This window comes from Lynx rufus, unplaced genomic scaffold (assembly GCF_022079265.1).
Source record: "Lynx rufus isolate CCGP_SWC_20201006 ecotype Redwood Valley unplaced genomic scaffold, mLynRuf1.p SCAF_4, whole genome shotgun sequence".
Classification (NCBI taxonomy): domain Eukaryota; kingdom Metazoa; phylum Chordata; class Mammalia; order Carnivora; family Felidae; genus Lynx; species Lynx rufus.
Window position 1 is genome coordinate 78,550,568 of NW_025814856.1, and position 19,296 is coordinate 78,569,863.

The 19,296-nt window shown below is 40.4% G+C and overlaps 1 long non-coding RNA gene across 11 annotated transcripts in view; it reads left to right on the top strand.

The window, feature by feature from the left end:
* Nucleotides 1-19,296, top strand: part of LOC124524501 (uncharacterized) — a 305,188-nt gene that overhangs the window by 212,514 nt on the left and 73,378 nt on the right. For 2 of the 11 annotated variants that reach the window (XR_006965257.1, XR_006965259.1), the window contains one exon: nt 10,895-10,966. The exons of the other annotated variants lie outside the window; for them this stretch is intronic. This is a non-coding gene — a long non-coding RNA (uncharacterized LOC124524501). Of the gene's footprint in view, nt 1-10,894; nt 10,967-19,296 lie in introns of those variants that run through there. 11 annotated transcript variants of the gene reach the window in all.

A 19,296-nucleotide genomic window follows, 5' to 3' on the forward strand; every position in this document is an offset into this window, starting at 1 on the left:
TTCCCTTCCTGTCAATTTACATAAAATATTTAAACTGTACTCTTAAAAGTAGACCACCTATTTAGGTTCAAAGACAAGTCAAAATTTTCCCCAGATGCAAATCTAGTATAAAATGACCCAAGATTTAGAAAACTAGTTTGATTTAATTAGTATTAATGTCTCCCTTTCAGAAGTTGATATACTGTGAAATTCTGCCTTTAATTATATAAACATCATTGACTTCCACCAACGTTGGGAAGAAATCATTAATGTACAAATATAAAATACCCTCCAGTGTCTGTGTCATTTCTTCCCATTAATTGCAACAGTTAGATAAAAATTTTCAAATATACAGAAGTATCTAATTCATTTTTTCATGCTTGATGCATAGAAGTGCAAATACATCTTGGATGATTGATGAATGACTAATTAACAAATATGTGAATGAATGATCTCCCCAATCAACTAGCTTATTTGACTTTCTCTCTTTTTAAAAAATTTATTTAAATTCAAGTTCGTTAACATACAGTGTAGTATTGGTTTCAGGAGTAGAATTTAGTGATTCATCACTTACATATAACACCCAGTGCTCATCCCAACAAGTGCCCTACTTAATGCCCCTCACCTATTTAGCCCGTCCCCCCACCTACCTCCCCACCAGTGACCCTCGGTTTGTTCCCTGTATTTAAGAGTCTCCCATGGTTTGTCTCCTTCTCTGTTTTTATCTTATTTTTCCTTCCCTTCCCCTATGTTCATTTGTGTCTGACTTTTTGTCATATCTTTACTACACACTTTGAGATGACCTAAAAAAAATGAAATGTGACATTAGCATGTAAGTGTTTGTTCACAGTCAAGGAGAAAAGTCCTAAAATGCACAATTTGCAATTTTGTTTTTAACTCTACTTTTATATATTTTCGCTCCATAAGCAAGATGCCTCTAAGTAAAAGATGAACAGTATAATCAATAGTCACGTAATAAGTCTTGAGTAAAATTTTTTTTTCGTAATTCCTAGAAACTGAGAAAATGCAGAACTCTAGAGACTGGGTAATAGTAGTTTGGTTTGGCTTGTTTTTTGGGGTAGGCAGTTTCCAATTCTCCCTTTTCAAGAAAATAGAGGACCTAACCAAGTTGTCAACAGATAATGAAAATATTTTTTTGATAATAGATCACTATGCACTTTTTGACTTATAATAAAGAAGGCGTCCAAGTGAAAGAGTGACATTTCCTTGAGAAAATGCCTAACATCCTCATTACTGATTTAATACAACAAGTTTTCTTGGGGCTTATGTCTATAAAAGTGAAAAATAGGAAAAGAATGGCTGCTGAATCCTGTCTCATTTCAACAATAACTAACAGCCAAACATACATGAACTTATTTAAAAAGATTCATTTATTAATTTTTATTGATTTTCAAATAAAACTTTACTTGCTATGTTTGATAATTATTTCTCAAAATACATTACATATTTATGTTGCTTTGGTCCATTGTGTACTCAAAATCATTGTTGAGATAAGTCAACCCAGAAACCTTTAAAGAACTTAGAACTTTGTGGTCATGCAAAATTGCAGTGTTTACATTTCAGCCCAAAGACAATTATTTTTTTATTGTAGTGAAGTTAATAGAGTGATCAGATAAAATCTTTCAAATACAAAAATCTATTGCATTACATTACATTTCTTTTTTGGGAAATATGAGATCAAGGAGAAAAAGGAATGACATACATTCTCTCATTGTCAAAAAAGAGCTTGTCTGTGGATTTTTAAATGAGTAAGGATGGGTATCAAATTACTTTGGCATTTAGAGTTCATTGGATGCAAACTATGATGTAAGTTTTATTTAAAAATCAGGGGTGCCTGCGTTGGCTCAGTTGGTTAAGCATCTGGCTTCGGCTCACGTCATGATCTCATGGTTCACGAGTTCGAGCCCAACATCAGGCTCTGTACTGAGCGCTCAGAGCCTGGAGCCTGCTTTGGATTCTGTGTCTCCCTCTCTTTCTGCTCCTCCCCCACTCATGTTCTGTCTCTCTTTCTCTCTCAAAAATAAATAAACATTAAAAAAATGAAAAAAAAATCAATATCTGTAGCATGCTAGAAAATACTATTTTGAAGCTATTCAAATTTGTGATGAAAAAATTTAGATGTCTATCTGAAAATGTGCAAGGGGATTCATAACTTTTCAAAATTCTTTTAGGAGGTACGAGAGAAAAAAATTGGAGGACGACTAATTTAATGTGTCAAGTCTTTACCATTTTAACAATCGATGATGATGGACTTCATGGGGAAGAAGTGGACAGAAATATTTAGAGCATAGAGAAAAGCAGACCTAGGTGTGCTATTGACATGAGCTGTAGTGACAGAAAAGTAGAGCTGGAGAAATAATTACCAAAAAAAATGCACCCAGTTCCCAAAGTTCTGAATTTCTGAGACATGATCTCATCTATTATTGATGAGATTTTGCAAAGGGGATTTATGTTGAAATTGGTTCTCTTTTCTGAGGGATTTAATTAGGTTGGAGACCAGTTCTCCATTATCATACCCATGATTACTATGTGCCTGGGACTGTGTTAAGTGCCAGAGACACAAAGATGAACATGAAAAGATCTCTCAAGGCGTGTTCAGCATAGAAGAAAACTGGAAATTAATTGAAGTTGGAAGTCACTGAATATGTGCTTTGAGTGCTTTTCATTTATATCCCATGTTTCTCCATACAAAATATTTGAAGTGGGTGTCATATGAGTTGTTTAAAGAAGATGGTGATGGATTTGTGATAATTATAACAACTCCTTATATGTGTGTAGTGTTTTATAGTTTATAAGGTGATTTCACATAAGATAGCTTACTTGATGTTAACAACAACCTTTTGTGGCAGACAAGACCTGTGTTATTACTCTCACTTTATTTATTTTTAATGTTTAATATTGAGAAAGAGAGAGAGAGAAAAAAAGCACGAGTTGGGGAGGGGCAGAGACACTTAACCGATTGAGCCACCCAGGTGCCTCTTACCCTCACTTTAGAGATCAGAACACTATGGCTTAGAAGGATTAAGTTTTGACCACATCACATTGTGTGGCTACTAAATGGCAAAATAGGGGGTGCCTGTGTGGCTCAATCAGTTGAGTCTGACTTCAGCTCAGGTCATGATCTCACAGTTCTGTGAGTTTGAGCCCTGCATTGGGCTCTGTGCTGACCGCTCAGAGCCTGCAGCCTGCTTCAGATTCTGTCTCTCTCTCTCTCTCTCTCTCTCTCTGCCCCTCCCCTGCTCACGCACCATCCCTCTCTCTCTCTCTAAGATATAAATAAACATTTAAAAAATTTTAAATGACAGAATAGAATGGAACTCAGGCACTTTAGGCTCGTAGAAGTTTTTGGCACTTTGTTGCCTGAGTCACTGAGTTTCTTCTTCTGCACATTGGAAAAGACAGTCCCCTTTGGGCCTCATCTGTTCTGACACATCATGCTCTTGTACCAAGTCTACAAGGCCCTGAATGCTCTTTTACCTGGGCTGTTTCTCAGGGTTGTTTATGTAGCTGGTAACCTGCAGAGATCAGGTAACAAGCACCCCGAGGTATAAGCTGAGCTTACTGTTTGCTATAAAAGTATATTTTTTTCAAACTCAGTTACGATAGAAGCCCACTGCATACTATTATTCATCTGAGCCCATCATGTTGCCCTATGGGTTTTGAGGCCAATTGTAACCTAGGCAAGTGTACCGACAAAGAAACTCAAATATATACTCACAAATATAAACTCATGCTTCTTACTGTGCTGTAAGTGATCAAGTCCTTTGTCTTTGACCTATGAGCTTTGTGTCTTCTGCCAGCATCCATGAAATAGTATCTGAGTAACTGATCAGTTTGTACTAATTAAAATCCAGTTTAAAATCTAATCTTAGACCTGACAAGACAATGACACAACTTGCTCGAGAATGTTTGAGGACCATGTGTGAGGATGTGTAAGGTATGATGCGCCTCCTATGGGGCTTCAAAAGGGGTGTATCCCCAGAGTCTGAATTCAAGAATCCGAGAGTCAAGAAAGAGACCTGTCAAAAGGAAGCTGGCAAAAATTGTCACACACTTATCTAGAAACAGGCATACACAGAACAGACTAGGTCCAAGAGATTTGTTGGTACTGTGGCAGGCTTGGTATTTTACATATGTTATGGTGTCAGACTGTGTAACCCCAATGTGCAAAAATGTAATATCATTGCTCTGTCATGAAATTTAACTTTGCTTTCTGGTTCTAATCTCCCAGTGGTAGATCATGGAAACTTAGAAAGGAGACAGTTCCTCCAAGGTTGAACTCAGACTCCCTTCCTCCTTGTTCTTCATGGTGGTGGAGTGGAATAAGGTAAATTCAGGCTAAGATACCTTCTGTCTCTGCTGGCCTCTGCTGAGGTGTGATTCATCCCCTCCAGTCTTGGGCATCTTGTCTCCTCTTGCCCCATGGACAGTGGTATCGCTGGCCCCATCATGGCCTTCAGTTGTGACATTCATATACTCTGTGTTCTCCTCTGTCAGGGACCCCTTCTGGTCCAAGTACCCTCTCCCAGCATGTAGTTCCTTTTCGTTCCATTTCTTGTGCCCTGCTGGGGTATGTGGGCTCTCTGAGACCCATCTGCTTGGCTGTTTGCTTCTGCCATTGCTCATCTATCACTCATGTGCCATGTTGGGCTTAGGGTTTCCCTAGGAAGCTTGCATCTCACTAGGATGCTAGGCTCTGGCCCTTTTCTTTTAGACCCCTCCATGAACAGATCTGGGGTTTCTATTTGAATATCAAACTTGCTATCCCCCACATCCCATTTAGGGTATTGGGAATGGAGAGCTGGGGACCGTCTCAGCGTCTTACACATGAATTCTAGTCATATCCTCTGTGATTTCCCCCCATTTATTAAATTTTTAACTAATTTTAATCTACGTTTACATTTTTCTTCCAAAAATGGTTTATGGTATAAGGTTCTCTGAATCCTTGGGGTTTGGACCTTGAGATTTAAAGTTAAGCCTTTGGTATTTAGAAGAAAAAAAAAAAGGAGAAATCTTTTCTTTCAAACACCTGCTACTCACAATAGAAAGCCGTGGCCTGCAGAACAGGGTCTCTGCTATAGAGTTAGCTCATAATCCACCGTTTATGTTCTGCCTGGATGATCCTATCCTGAGGGTGGTAAGTACAGAAGGTACCCACTGGCTGCTGAATAGTAGGTGAAAGGAAAGGGTAACAGGAATTTAAAAGTACAGAGTTGCCCCACTACCATTGGGAAACCATGCATATTTCAAGGATCTTCATCAAGAGACCATGGTGTTCCCAGGATGTTGGCTAATTGAAACTGGTATAAAGAAGCTGCAACCCACTCAAATTACATTGCAACTTGCCAGAAATTAAGTAATGGTTTCCTGGAATTGGAGAGTACGATGCATGCAGTATTTATCTAACACTGTCCTGAAGCGTCTGGCCTCAGCTTCTGGAGGGCCAACAGGGTTATTGAGATAGTAATGTCTCTAGAACAGAGAGCAGTTTATCAGTTCATTCAGGAGCCCAACTTTTGTAGGATGGAGTTGATGGGCTCAGTATGAAAAGCAGGATCCTTTGCTCCAACCCTGAGCTGTTTGAAAACTCAATCTGGATTATACGTCTGGGTTGGGATTCAGGAATTTATATTTTCACAGGCTTCTTCTGGACCATGTTTTGAGATTATACTCATTGAAGTGGCTGAGATAAAAATTAAATAATTAGTGGCAGTACCATTTTTCTATCCAGGCCAGAGGGTCTAGTATGAGGTCTGTGGTTTAGGGGGGATGGGGAGTCTGTGGGCTCAAGGGAATATGCTAGCCTGCAGCCTAGGACCAGCCTTCTAGACCATGGGCCCCTGGAATGTTCCACTCAAATGGCACTGAGCTGATGCCTAGGTTTTGTATGGGTTTTTCCCCAGGTTTGACCTCTAGAATGGGTACCCAGCTGTGGACAGCCTTAGGCCTCAGTGGAGGCTAGGGGGCAGCTGTTTGAGGGGATGTGAATGGAGCACCGCTGTGTGAACTGAAGTGTCTACTAGTAGTCAGAAGAAGCCTCAAGCAGAGGCCAGGCTGTGGGCAGACCCGGAGTGTAGTCTTTGGGCCATGTACCCCAGCATTCTTGACATCTGGTGTTCCAGGTGCTTCTGAAGGCGTATTTATGAGGTAGGAGAACAGAACATGTCTTACTCAGCAGCTCTTTAGCTTTGATTTATAACTTCTAAATATGTAGACATATGGTTTCTGGGCCTTTGTGGTATACTTGCCTCAGTTTCCACAGATGTTTGGGGTTAGACCTGATCTATGCATTCAAATTATTAATGTCTTAGAATTGATTTCTTCTGACCAAGAAACAGTCCTTCAAGCCAAGCCTGGGGGAAGGAAAAATTGATGAGAAGGAAAAAGAAATGTGACCTCTGGATTGGCCTCACTGTGTAGCCCAGTGAGGGAACAAATCAGGGGGATGCTCTGGGGCAGGATTTGGAAGCCCATCTGCAATCCTCTCCTCTAGAGATGGGGTGGGTCTGGGGGCTGGGTGGGCTGAATTGTCACTCCCAAGGTCATACCAGACCCTGTCATTGCCTATCCTGTATTCCATCTGTGATTGCAAAGCGCTGGTCCCATTCTCTGACTCTCCCTCCCACCCAGTGCATTCCATGTAGCATCCTGTTTGCTAGGACTATGTAACAGGGTACCATAGACTGGGAGACTTAAGCAAGAGGCATGTATTCTCATATGGTGCTGGAGGCTAGAAGTCCAAGATCAAGGTGTTGGGTCGGTGAGTTCTTCTGAGGGCTGCAAGGGAGAATCTGTTCCATGCCTCTTCCCTGTCTTCTTCTTGTGGTTCGTTGGCCATCTTTGGTGTTCCTTGGCTTATAGACACATCACTCCAATCTCTGCCTTCATCTTTACATGGCCTTCTCCCTATGTGTGTATCTGTGTCCAAATCTCCCATTTCTATAAAGACATCGGTCATACTGGATTTAGGGACCCACCGTACTCCAATATGACCTCATCTTAATGTAACTAATTATATCTGTAGTAGCTGTATTTACAAGTAAAGTCATGTGTGGAGGTACTAGGACTTCAACATATAGATTTTGAGGGGCTCCTGGGTGGCTCAGTCAGTTAAGCGCCCGACTTTGGCTCAGCTCATGATCTCATGGTGCATGGATTCGAGCCCTTGCATCTGGCTCTGAGCCAGAGCCTTCTTCGGATTCTGTGTCTCCGTCTCTCTTTGCCCCTCCCTCACTTATGCTCTCTCTCTCAAAAATAAATAAACATTAAAAAACATATATATAGATTTTGAAAGGACACAAATTAAACCCATAACATGCTCCATCTCCAGCAATCTTTCAACACCACTAGGAACTGATCTTATCTTGTATGCTTCCCTAATGCCTTCCCCTCCCTCCCTATCTAGTGCCAATACCCCAAAACTCATTAAGACTGCTCCTTTGCTTGCTTCCTTGTAGCTCTCACTTTGTTGACTTTCTTGGTTAAACCACAACCCTGGTAAAATGGAGCTCTCCACCTACTTGGTGTTTGATCCCATGAAGCAGAATGTGGTTGGAGAAAAATAACCATGCTGACTCTTCTCATTTTAAATTCATGAACATAAACCCTAAGTTGGCTCTTAATTGCTGTTTGGCAAGCATACTCTCTCCTATATCATCAACTTCCTCCTCTCTATTGGGTCATTGCTCTCACCACACAAACATATTCGCATTTCTCTCATATTAATTGTATTTTAAAAAACTTTCTTGACCCCACATCTGCCAGGAGCTCTCCCCCAAGCTCTACTATCTCTGCTGCTTTTCATAGCATGGTTCTAGAATTGTCTATACCTACTTTCTCCAGTTCCTCTCTTTCCATTCTCTTAAGTTCTATCCCATTGAGTTTATGTACCCCTCCCCAAAGTTCTCATGTCAAGATTACCAAAGACCTTCAAGTTGTGATGTCTAATGGCCCATTTTAGTCTTCATTTTATATGATTTATTAGTGACAATTGACACAGTTGATCACTCTCTCCTTTTGGAAACAACTTTCTTCCCTTGGCTCCCAGGATGCTCTGCTGTTTTCTTCTTGTCTCATTGGCCCACTTTTCTCTGTGTCCTTTGCTGGCACCTCTTCTCTCAGCTTCTGCAATGCCCAGGGCTTTGACTTTGGGCCTCTTGTCTTCTCCATCTACACTTACTTCGGCTGATCTCAGCCAGTGTCATGGATTTAGGTATGACCCAAATCAAGTTTATGTCTCCAGCCTGAATCTTTCCTTTGGACTATAGGCTGATATGCATTGACTTCCTCAGCTTCCCCACTTGGATATCTAATATGTCCCAACTCACCATATCCAAAACTGCAGCCCCGATCTCACCCTCTCTCCTACTGCTCCATCCTTCATTGGGTCAGGCCACCCCAGACTCAGTCTCCTTCCCCTCACAGCTAACCGGGACTTGTGCCGAGCCTCCCTTCAGAGTGTGTCTGGAGTTTGTTGCCTTCTCACTGTACCCACCATGACCACCTGGCACCCACCACCATCACCCCGATGATGGCCTCAGTCTCTGCCTAGCCTCCATCCCTGCAGTCTATTTCCAAGGCAGTGGCCAGAAGGATTTGTGTGACACTTCAGCCATGTTAGTGCCCCCTCTCCTGAAACCCTACAATGGCTCTCCGCTCCATTTGGAGCAAAAGTCCAAGTTCTTACGAGGCCCTACCAGATCTGGGAACCACCATTATGACTTTCCTGACCATCCCTCCTCCTCTTCCCTGGTGTTCCTTCTTCTCCCAGGCTTTTCTCTCTCCTCTTCCTTGAACACACCAAGAATGCACCCTGCCTCTTAGCCTCAGCCCTGGGTGTTCCCTCTGCCTGAACTTCCCTTCCTTTAAGTAACGTTATGCCTTCAATCTTTGCTCAGATGTCAACTTCTTGGTGATGCCTCCCTGGCCTCCTTGTTTAAAGTTGGAGACCCTCCCCAGCATCCCAGCTCTCCTTCACCCTGCTGTGTTTCTTTCTATGGCATGTTTTACATTCTCATATACTATGTGATGTAATTTGTATTATGTTTTTTGGTCATTCTGTGTGTCACCCAGTAGAATGCAAGCTCCGTGATGTTTATTGGTGCTTCTTTTCTTCCCTGAGTCTAGAACACTGTCAACACCTAATATGTGCTCAGCAAATATTTGGTGAATGGATGAATGGTAGGTTACTCAGAACTAGGCAACAAAAGAGAATGGACTGGCAAAAGGGGATGATGGACTTGGCTAGGACTTAGCTAATTAACACCAGAATCACTCTGCAATTTTACCTGGATGCCACTTGAAAGCAATGGTATGAAGATTGGTGTGTGATTTGTTTGTTAAGTGAGCTAAGCATGGTTTATTTCTAAACACAATTCAGTGAGTACTCCTTTGCTGCTTTTAGAAAGTACTGACTGATAGATGCTACCTCCTCCTCCATGAAAGCCCATTATGGAAAGGAATTGGGGGGCATTAATGTGAAGAGGCTGCAGGGCAGGGAGACCTGGTTTTCATTCGACAAGCCCCATCAGATTCTGTGCAAGTTGAGGTCTGTCCATGTCAAAAGATGCTTTTAAAAAATACCTTTACAGGTGTACCTGGGTAACTCAGGTGGTTAAGCTTCTGACACTTGGTTTCAGCTCAGGTCATGATCTAGGGGTTTCATGAGTTCCAGCCCTGCATCAGGCTCTGCACTGTCTCTCTCAAAATAAATCAATAAATGTAAAAAAGAAAAATATTTTAAAAATACCTTTACAAACACATGTGTCCTTGTCCCTTGATAGAGTTGCTAAAGTCTGAAGTTGCAGCGGTGACAGGTTTCATCTATGACAGTCTAGTGTCCCTGCTGGCTTAGTAACTGATCACTGTCCCACAGAATAATAGGCCACAATTTAGGGTGAGAGGAAAATAAAAACTTCTCGGATCATTTATTTGTTATAGGAACACTTCTTGGGAAGAGTGAGGTATTAGCAAAAAAGTATTGCTGATTTTTATATTTACAGAACGTTATTTACATACACGAATAATATTTGAAGTTTTGTAAAAGCCCACATTGGTCCCAGTCAGCATCTAAAACATGGACAGAGAATTAGCACGAAAGAGGAGTGTAGCCCTCAAACTGTGCGGTTTGTATCCCTGTGTCTGGCTTTCTAATTGTTTCATCTAACTTGTAGAAGGTCGCTTTGGTTTTCAGTCTAATTAGTAGTACACTTCCTTAGTTTGGTTTCTGGTGTCAGTGAATTTCTTCTTTTATCTTGGATTTCCTCAGCAAATACAAAGATGGACAATTGAACTTACTTCAATTTATTGGATATGTTAAGTGATGAGGTTTAGCCAAGCTCGGGAAAACAATGGAAAGGTGAAATCATTAAAAATGGAAAGATTGGCAGAACAAATGCATAGTGAACAAATTGTTGAAAAGAAGGTACTTCTTTTACAGAAGTGACAGTTTCACAGAGATTTGAACTTTAACATTTTATGTTTATGCTTGTCAGTCAATTACTTCATCCACCTGGACTATATGGATGAATTTACAGGAACCACTTAATCTTTCTGGGTTCATTGTGTAAGGCTTTCCTGACCCCTCCCTAAATTTGGAATCCCAGGAACTTGCTTGGATTATTACTCAGCCCTGGGACAAACCCTTAGGGATGTGCAGTAGGGGAGGGAGGACAAGGCAGGACAAAGGGAGTGATAGGGTCAATTTAGTGCAACAAAGGGATGAGAGAAGAGGAAATAAGGAAAAAAGGATCAGACACAGGCAACATGGGCAGTGACTATAATAAAGTTAATTTTTTTCTGTAACTGTTGGAAATAAATTTTAGAAAGGTACTTACTCTGTTAAATAAACAGACTACTTTGAAGGTGGTTGACTGTATAGTCTGTTGTGTTGTAGGTGAGAAAAAGTCCATCTGAATACTTTCTGGTCACACTTTCAACTCAGATCGCTACAATTCTTCAGAAACAGGTAAGGGGTACCTGGATGGCTCAGTCAGTTAAGTGTCTGACTCTTGGTTTTGGCTCAGGTCATGATCTCACAGTCTTGGGACTCTGCTGGCAGCACAGGGCTTGCTTGGGATTCTCTCCCTCCCTCTTTCTCTGCTCCTCCCCTGCTCACACACACACACACACACACACACACACACACTCTCTCTCTCTCTCTCTTTTTCTGTTAATAAATAAACTTAAAAGAAAAAAAAAGAAATAGCTAATAGAACAGACAAGGGAACTCTCAGTGTGGCCATGATTCACCTCACTGCCCTGTTATTCACTACTCTGTCACAAATGGCTGGTGGACACATGGCTAGGATAGAATAACTTTCATTTTGAGGATTCATGAACTGATTCAACACTGTGTGTGTCTTTATGTTTTGACACCATTTGAGTCAAGGCTTTGAGGTGTATTGACATCACAAGGCAGCAGAGAGGTGAGGGATCAAAGGATGAAAACAGTGAGCATGTGTAAGAACTTGGTATCTAAAACTATCCCTTCCCTGCACAACATCAGAAAGCAAGGTTAGATAGCCACTGATAGGATGGGTGATAAAAGCAAAACTGCTTTCTTCTTTGAAACTGAAAGATCCAACCACCTGCTCTTATATGACTTTCTTTTAACTGAAATATTTACAGTGAATAAAGAAAGGCAGCAAAGTAAGCATTCTTGGGCTTCCCTCCCATCTGAAGTCCCTCCCTGCCAAAAATTTGTCACTGAGACTTATTAAATCCACCCCCAAAAAACCACAATGATAGATTACTACATACTTAGAAAGCCTTATATCAAATATAAAAATAAGCAAGTTATACAGTCATTGGCTACTTAAATTATTATGAGGTGATAAAATTTCTGGCTACTTAATTTTTATTTGTGTTTATGGTAGCAAATCAAAATGTGAAAGAAAAATAACTATACTAGGTCATGACATTATGAAAATTTTCCATAGAAAGATGTCCTAATTTGAGCATCCAATTGGGTAGTAAAACTTGAATATTCTTGTTGGTGGAGAACTGGATGTAATGAATGAAATGAATATACTTTCTCTATTTTTGGTTTGTTTTTCTTTTAAGAAACTAAAAGTTCAAGGTTAGTAACATGTATTTAATTACAGAGATTTTTTTTTTTGTAAAACAATACTGGTTGTTTTTGTTTTGTTTTTGTTTTTTGTCAACAGATCCCAGTGGATCAGGGACCCACTCTGCTCCCAGAGGGACTGTGGACAATGGGTGTGTGGGGTCTTTGGGGGAGTTAGGTCAGTGCAGCCATGGTGGCCTGGGTGTCAGAGACATCATCAGGAAACTACTGGGGGGCATGGGAGCCCCCAGGAGAGTGAGGAGCTGAGACTCAGCTGGGTCCTCTGTAAGAGGCCAGTAAGGGCTGTCAGCTCAGGCCCACTGAGCCAGGTGGTGGAGCAACCAGGGGATGGGGTGGAGAATCGTAAGGGGCTTTATTTTCATCTAGGTTATTTTATTTCAGCCAAGCACACAACATATCATTAACCAGCAGTTAATCTCACTAGAAACCTACCCATTGCTTGGTAGTGAGTGTCAAGGGTTGGAGGAAATAGAGATATTTGAGAAGCTACCAGCCAAGAACCAGTAGATAGACTTGAGATACATCTATGTATTTCTCAGATTGGAACCGTGGCTATTTATGGGTGCCAGAATATGAAACCTGGCATTAAATCCCCATGAGTGTGACAGCATATTTTAACATTGCTGAATATGGGTGAAGGGGGGAGGAGGGAAGAAGGAGCATAATGCTAAACTAAAATAGTAGTATAGTCAAAAAGTTATAAAGTTATATTCTTTTTAAAAATTTTATCCCAAATTGTGCTAATCAAAAAATAATTGCTTGGTTAAGCTTATTAGATTAAAAATGTTGCTGAAATCAGGCTAAACATACATGTGAAGTTCCTGCTGATGTGACCTGGCTATAAAACACCACAAATCAAGAGGATTATAAACTAAACCAGGCCATGGGCTGTGGAAGAGGGAAGGGCCATCACAAGTAAGTCAAGGTTCCTGACAGGCAATGACTTAGAGGTGTTGCAAGTTGGAAGAACCATTAGAGATCAGTTAGTTGAAAACCTTTTTAATTTTAGAAACCAAGAAGTTGAGGTTCAAGGTGTTTACTTGATTTGCCCAAGGTCCCATGTCTCAGTGGCAGAGCCAGGCTAGAATATGATCCTGGATTTCCAGTACAGAGCTCTTATGCAAAGGCAGTCCTGGAATTTTGGTGCTGGTCTGGCTTGCCAGGACTGCCTTTTCAAAATCACATTTAAACACAGCTCTTATTTACTTGCTGCTAATGAATTTGCACAGAACCATGTGGATGGAGATCCAAGTCACATGATTAAATGTCTGACAAGATGGTATTGAATAACTGAAAGCCTTAAATAAATATTGACTTCGAGTCTTTTTGGAGTTGTAACTCCCTATCAGTTTTTTTCTTGAATGTGTTTCTTATACAGATCATATATATATGACATATCATATATATATATATATATCTGTTTTATATCATATATATCTTATATCATATATATATATATGCTTTAAAGAGAATCAAAATTAATTTTTGTTTTGTTTATTTGATTTTAGAAAATCTTGGCAAGATCCATTGCGATAAACAGTGATGTTATAGAAAGATTATCAGATGCCTGCAGGAATGGACTTTCCATCCTGCCTGGCCTTGCATTCGCTTTGGAATCACTTCCATTTTCTGGTCAATAAAACAGGGATGTTGATGCCTGCTCTACCTCCAAGAAAACACTCTAAGAATAAATCAAACAAAAGAAGGGAAGTGCTCCAAAGGTTTCATACGTTTCTAATAGAATTAAAATAGGTGAATTAGGCTTTAGACTACAACTTTTTAAACTCAAATGTTGATGGCTTCAAGTTTTCCTGTAGCTTTAAGACTCAATGATTATCAGGAATCCCTTTCACACCATTTAACCTTTATTGAATCTTGGGTTCAGAAGACTCTGAGAAGCCACCTAGTGATTTCTCTTCCCAGTTCAAGCAAAAGCTTCAAGTATACTTTTTCATAGGAATGTATGCATTCTTTTCTTTTATGAGATGCATGTCTAGAGTATAGCAATAATATAGTATGTCTTGTTCAAAAGGAAATGTTTCATTGAAAGGATAGGATAGGAAAACTGTACACATTCTCTTTTTTGTGTGTGAGAGAGAATGAGCAGGAGAGGAGGACAGAGTCTTAAGCAGGCTCCATGCTCAGTATGGAGCCTGATGCAGTGCTCAATCTCACGACCCTGGGACCATGACCAAAGTCAGGAGTCAGATGCTCAACTGACTGAGCTACCCAGGTATCCCAATATACATTCTCGATACTGTTTTCCTATACTATCCTTTCAATGAAACATTTTCCCTTTGAACAAGACATACTATGGTCTTCTATTGTTGTATTTCAGGCAGGCATCTCATCAATAAATCTTGAGATTTACTCTGAGACAGAATTTACCTTTCCTTATCTAAAAATCTTAAATATATATGTGCTGTGTGCATTGGCATATACACATTTGAGTCCTAGACTTTCTTCCTGACCTACTTCTATGAGATGTCCTCTTGAGAAGGTTCTCTTCCATGGGATCTCTGCAGTCTCACGCAGTGTCTGATTTGAAGTGGTTTATATCTGATTTGGTTTGTTTCCTGAGATTTGATCTTCTCCTCATTCTTGTACTGGGTTGGTCTCTCCAAACTCCTTCCAACCCCACCAACCAGTGGATATGAACATAGCCTTCTTCAAATTTTCTTCTGGTAGATTTTCCATTATTCTGATTCATGTGATTTTGTTGTCAGAGAGACATTACCCTGAGTTAAAATATCATTTGGTGATTTAAAAAAAAAATAAATGACTCTTTTTTTCTCACAGCCTAGAAAACAGGATTTGAGCAGAACATAATGTTTTTTCCCCTTTCAAATATGAGGACTTGTCATGTGGAACAGGAATGAGACTCATCCTCTATAGATTCATTGGTGGAAATTATGGAGGCAGATGTGATAAGATAATCACCAGAATCATAATCATAATCAAAAAACTTTCTAATGATCAGAACTGTCCCAAAACAGAATGGCATGCTTTTCAGGGTTGTCAGCTCTATTTCTGGAAAAGTTGAAGAAGAGTGTCTTAGGTCATGTTCTCTAGAAGCAGAGCCTGAAATGGGTATTTTGTGTAGGTGATTAATGAATCACCTGACAGAGTACTCTCAGAAGAAGCTTGTAGGGAAGTAAGGGAAGCAGGATAGGGGAGGGGAAGAAGCTAGGCAAAGATAAAGGTTCAGCTAAAGTTTAACCTCAACCTGACCCCACTGAATTCTGGAGCATGACTGGTATCACAGAGTTGTCCTGCCTGGAGACAAGGGAGATGGGTCTTTTGTGCCCCTATATCATTCCATTATTGCCTGTGGGGTGTCCATAGGTGTGTGTGTGTGTGTGTGTGTGTGTGTGTGTGTGTGTGTGAGGTGGTGAAGCATAGCTCTGATAGACATTTCCATGCAAGGCAATTGGAGGCAATTCTCAGGCCAGGGGTACATCTGTGGTCAATTGGAGGCAATTCTCAGGCCAGGGATATATCTGCAGTCTGTTTGCAGCTAATACTCAACAGCAGTTGAAAGATGAAAGAATTGTCCAGGTAAATGGGATCCGGGTAGGGCACCAACAGCACTTACTACCCAGAGACGACTGGTCACGTTCCAGAATAGGAATGAGATAAGGAATCAAGACATCAGCCTTCTACCTTTGGTTTTGCTACTGATAATTTTCTGATATTCTATTTCTAACAGTCTGTAAAATAAAAGCATTTCTTGAAGTCTCTTTATCTCTAAAATTAGTCTATGATGGCATGTTGTGGAGGAGTAGGTCCTGGCATATGGACTGAAGACCCTTAGTGGTGGGGTTGGTGAAAAGAAAAAGGCAATGGTTACTGCAGTGATTCCTTGAGATCATATACACCTCACATACTGTGTTCACATTAATAATGTGAATTATTTACTATTTTTAAAATATATGCAATAAATGAAATAGGTTTTAATTTTAAAAGCATTATGGAATTCATACTGGTTCTTTTGTGTTCTGTGTTTTCTTAATCACTGGATTCTCAAGGGACGATTTTTGTTCTGGGGACAGGGTGGAGAGTCCTCTAAAGGTATACTGACGAAAAAAGACATGCACATGCAGCATTAAATGGGAAGTACATAAGGAAGTACATAAGCTCTAAGAATTCGTGTGAATTCATTCACCTTATCTGGATTTTACCAACTTTATGTTGTGATTTTCTTCATGATTTTTTTTTTTAATTTTTTTTTTCAACGTTTATTTATTTTTAGGACAGAGAGAGACAGAGCATGAACGGGGGAGGGGCAGAGAGAGAGGGAGACACAGAACCGGAAACAGGCTCCAGGCTCTGAGCCATCAGCCCAGAGCCCGACGCGGGGCTCGAACTCACGGACCGCGAGATCGTGACCTGGCTGAAGTCGGACGCTTAACCGACTGCGCCACCCAGGCGCCCCTCTTCATGATATTTTTTCAGGCATGCATAGTTCATTTAGGCATATGAGTATGCAGCAATTAATAATGGGAATATATTAAAATGAATTAAATTCCTTTCTCTGAGGGGTGACTGGGTGGCTCAGTCAGTTGAGCATCCAACCCTTGATTTTGGCTCAGGTCATGAATTCATGGTTTGTCAGCACAGAGCCTGCTTGGGATTTTCTCTCTCCCTCTCTCTCTCTGCCCCGCCTCCTGTCTCTCAAAATAAATAAATAAACTTAAAATAAATTCCCTTCTCTGACAAGTACACTAGCATTTGAGAGCAGGAAAACTTGACACTTGTGTGGTCTTTCATTTTATTGATGAGGAAACTAAGGCCCCAAGTCATTCTGGGAAGACATCCAATAATGTGCCCTGACTTCCCAGTCTCATTATTATTTTCATTTCATCACAAAGGCAAATAATAATTCAAAATTGTTAAAAATTGAAGACAATTGTTCAGAACCATATTTCCTCAGTCAAAAGTGGAATTAGCTGATGACATACTATATCTTGAACTTTAGAAACATTTTTTTCTTAATGTTTATTTACTTTTGAGAGAGACACACAGAGAGAGACAGAGTGCAAGCAGGGGAGGGGCAGAGAGAGAGGGAGACACAGAATCTGAAGCAGGTTCCAGGCTCTGAGCTGTCAGCACAGAGGCGACGCGGGGCTCCAACTCACGGACCATGAGGTCATGACCTGAGCCACCCAGGCGCCCCTAGAAACATTTTTTATGTGGATCCCTGATACCCATTTTCATAGTATGATCACCATACTGTGGTTCTCTCTCTCTTTGTTTTTAGATTTCTGTTTTTAATTGATTCCTTCTTCCCTTCCACATGATTTCAACAAATTCATTTTTCACCATTTCCCAACATATATATATATATTTATATATATAAAATGGTTACTTTCATTTTAAACCCTTTTCAAATAAAGATAATTTTCCCCCTAGGGTGTTACAGCATTCAAGAACAAAATAAATATTGTAATATGCTGAAGTTGGTTATTTCTATAATAACTATGTGACTCCAGTGCCACGGAAATAATGCTAATATTTTTATTTTCACACTCTTTGTGGCTCAAGTGATTGCATGTGGTTAACAGCTGGGCTTATAATGCTGCAAGGCCCTGAGATGGAGAATGGCAAAAAGGAGAACAGTACATTGCTGGCATCATGTACCTTACTCCCTCCCAAATCAAACTATGGTTCTCTTTTGAAAACTCTCTTATGAAGAGAGAGAAAATACTCCTTTTCCTTATACCATTCAATGTGAGATAAGATATCAGCGGTGAGTATATAGATAGACTCAGCCCATTATAAAAGATCAAGGTTCCTTGTATTTTCTCTGAAGGCTTGATAAATAGAGTTGCATGCAGAGACAATTCTTCCTAGGTTTTGCTATAGCCTGAAGCCTTGTGCCACCCTCGCCCAAATTCATGTTTAAACCTTAATTCCTAATGTAATGATATTCAGAGGTGGGCTTTTAGGAGGTGATTATTCAGGAGGATGGAGCCATTATGAATGGAATTAGTAAATTATACATGAGACCCCAGAGACCTCCCTCACCCCTTCCACCATATAAGAATGCAGTGAAAAGATGGCCATCAGTGAACCAGGAAATGGGCCTTTACCAGACACTGAATCTGCTGGCACCTTGATCTTAAACTTCCCAGCCTCCAGAACTATGAGAAATAAATGTTTGTTGTTTAAGCCAACCAGTATGGTATTTTTGTTATAGTAGCTTGAATAGACTAAGACAGGTCTCTAACATTTCTTCACATTTTGCATGTAGAGGCACTGATTGTCTTTGTTCTGGATTATCTTTTTTTTCCCCCAAAGGATTTGTATTTATGTCTCTTCTTTCATTTCTTTCTTTCCTTCCTTCCTTCCTTCCTTCCTTCCTTCCTTCCTTCCTTCCAATTGTGGTATAGCTGACCTATCACGTGGTATTAGTTTTAGGTATATAACATAATGATTATTGTGGATTATCTTTTCAAGGATTTTTGTGTAGTGAACGGTATTAGAAGAATAAGATATTGTCTCCCTACAGAGTGGGGGGCAGATTTGTTTACTGCCCGATATAATAAAGAAAATTTCTCCTTGGAGACAAAACTTGGACAGGTTTGCTTGCAGCCTATTATAAAAGATAGCATTCGTTAAACTTGGAATTCTCAGCTGTAATGCAAATCTGCATGTTCAGCATCCCTCCAGGATGCTCTGCAGGGCTGGGGAGCAGGGAAACTGACATGCACCTGAAGTTCATGCTGCCTTCTGTGCTCTGAATGGTAAAGTCCTTTGTCTCTGGCCTAGAAGTCGGGTGCCTTCTTCCAGCATCCATGAAATAATTTCAGACTTTTCACAGATCTTGGCACATCGACCATTTGCCATTAACGAATCACTTTCCAAGGGTAAACGGCTGTGCTCATAGAATGAAACACGTTCTTGGTTACCAAAGAAATAAAATAAGGAACTTTGATCCCCTTGACCATAGTCCCTTTGGCCAAAATTCACTGCTAAAGTTTCTGTAAACCCCTTGTATGTGGAGAGTATAAGTAACAACTGAAAACAGGTCAGCATAGAGATTGGCCAGTCTTAGGCGTTTAGAGGGGCTTTTCTTGCATCTCTTACTTCATAGCTATAGGCAGCCGTCCTCTCTACCTTCTTAGGAGATAAATACTATTTGCTATTTTGTGTCTGGGAGAGCTGAGGGCAACCAAAGAGTGTATGTCCATCAGGGCTTCAGAGAT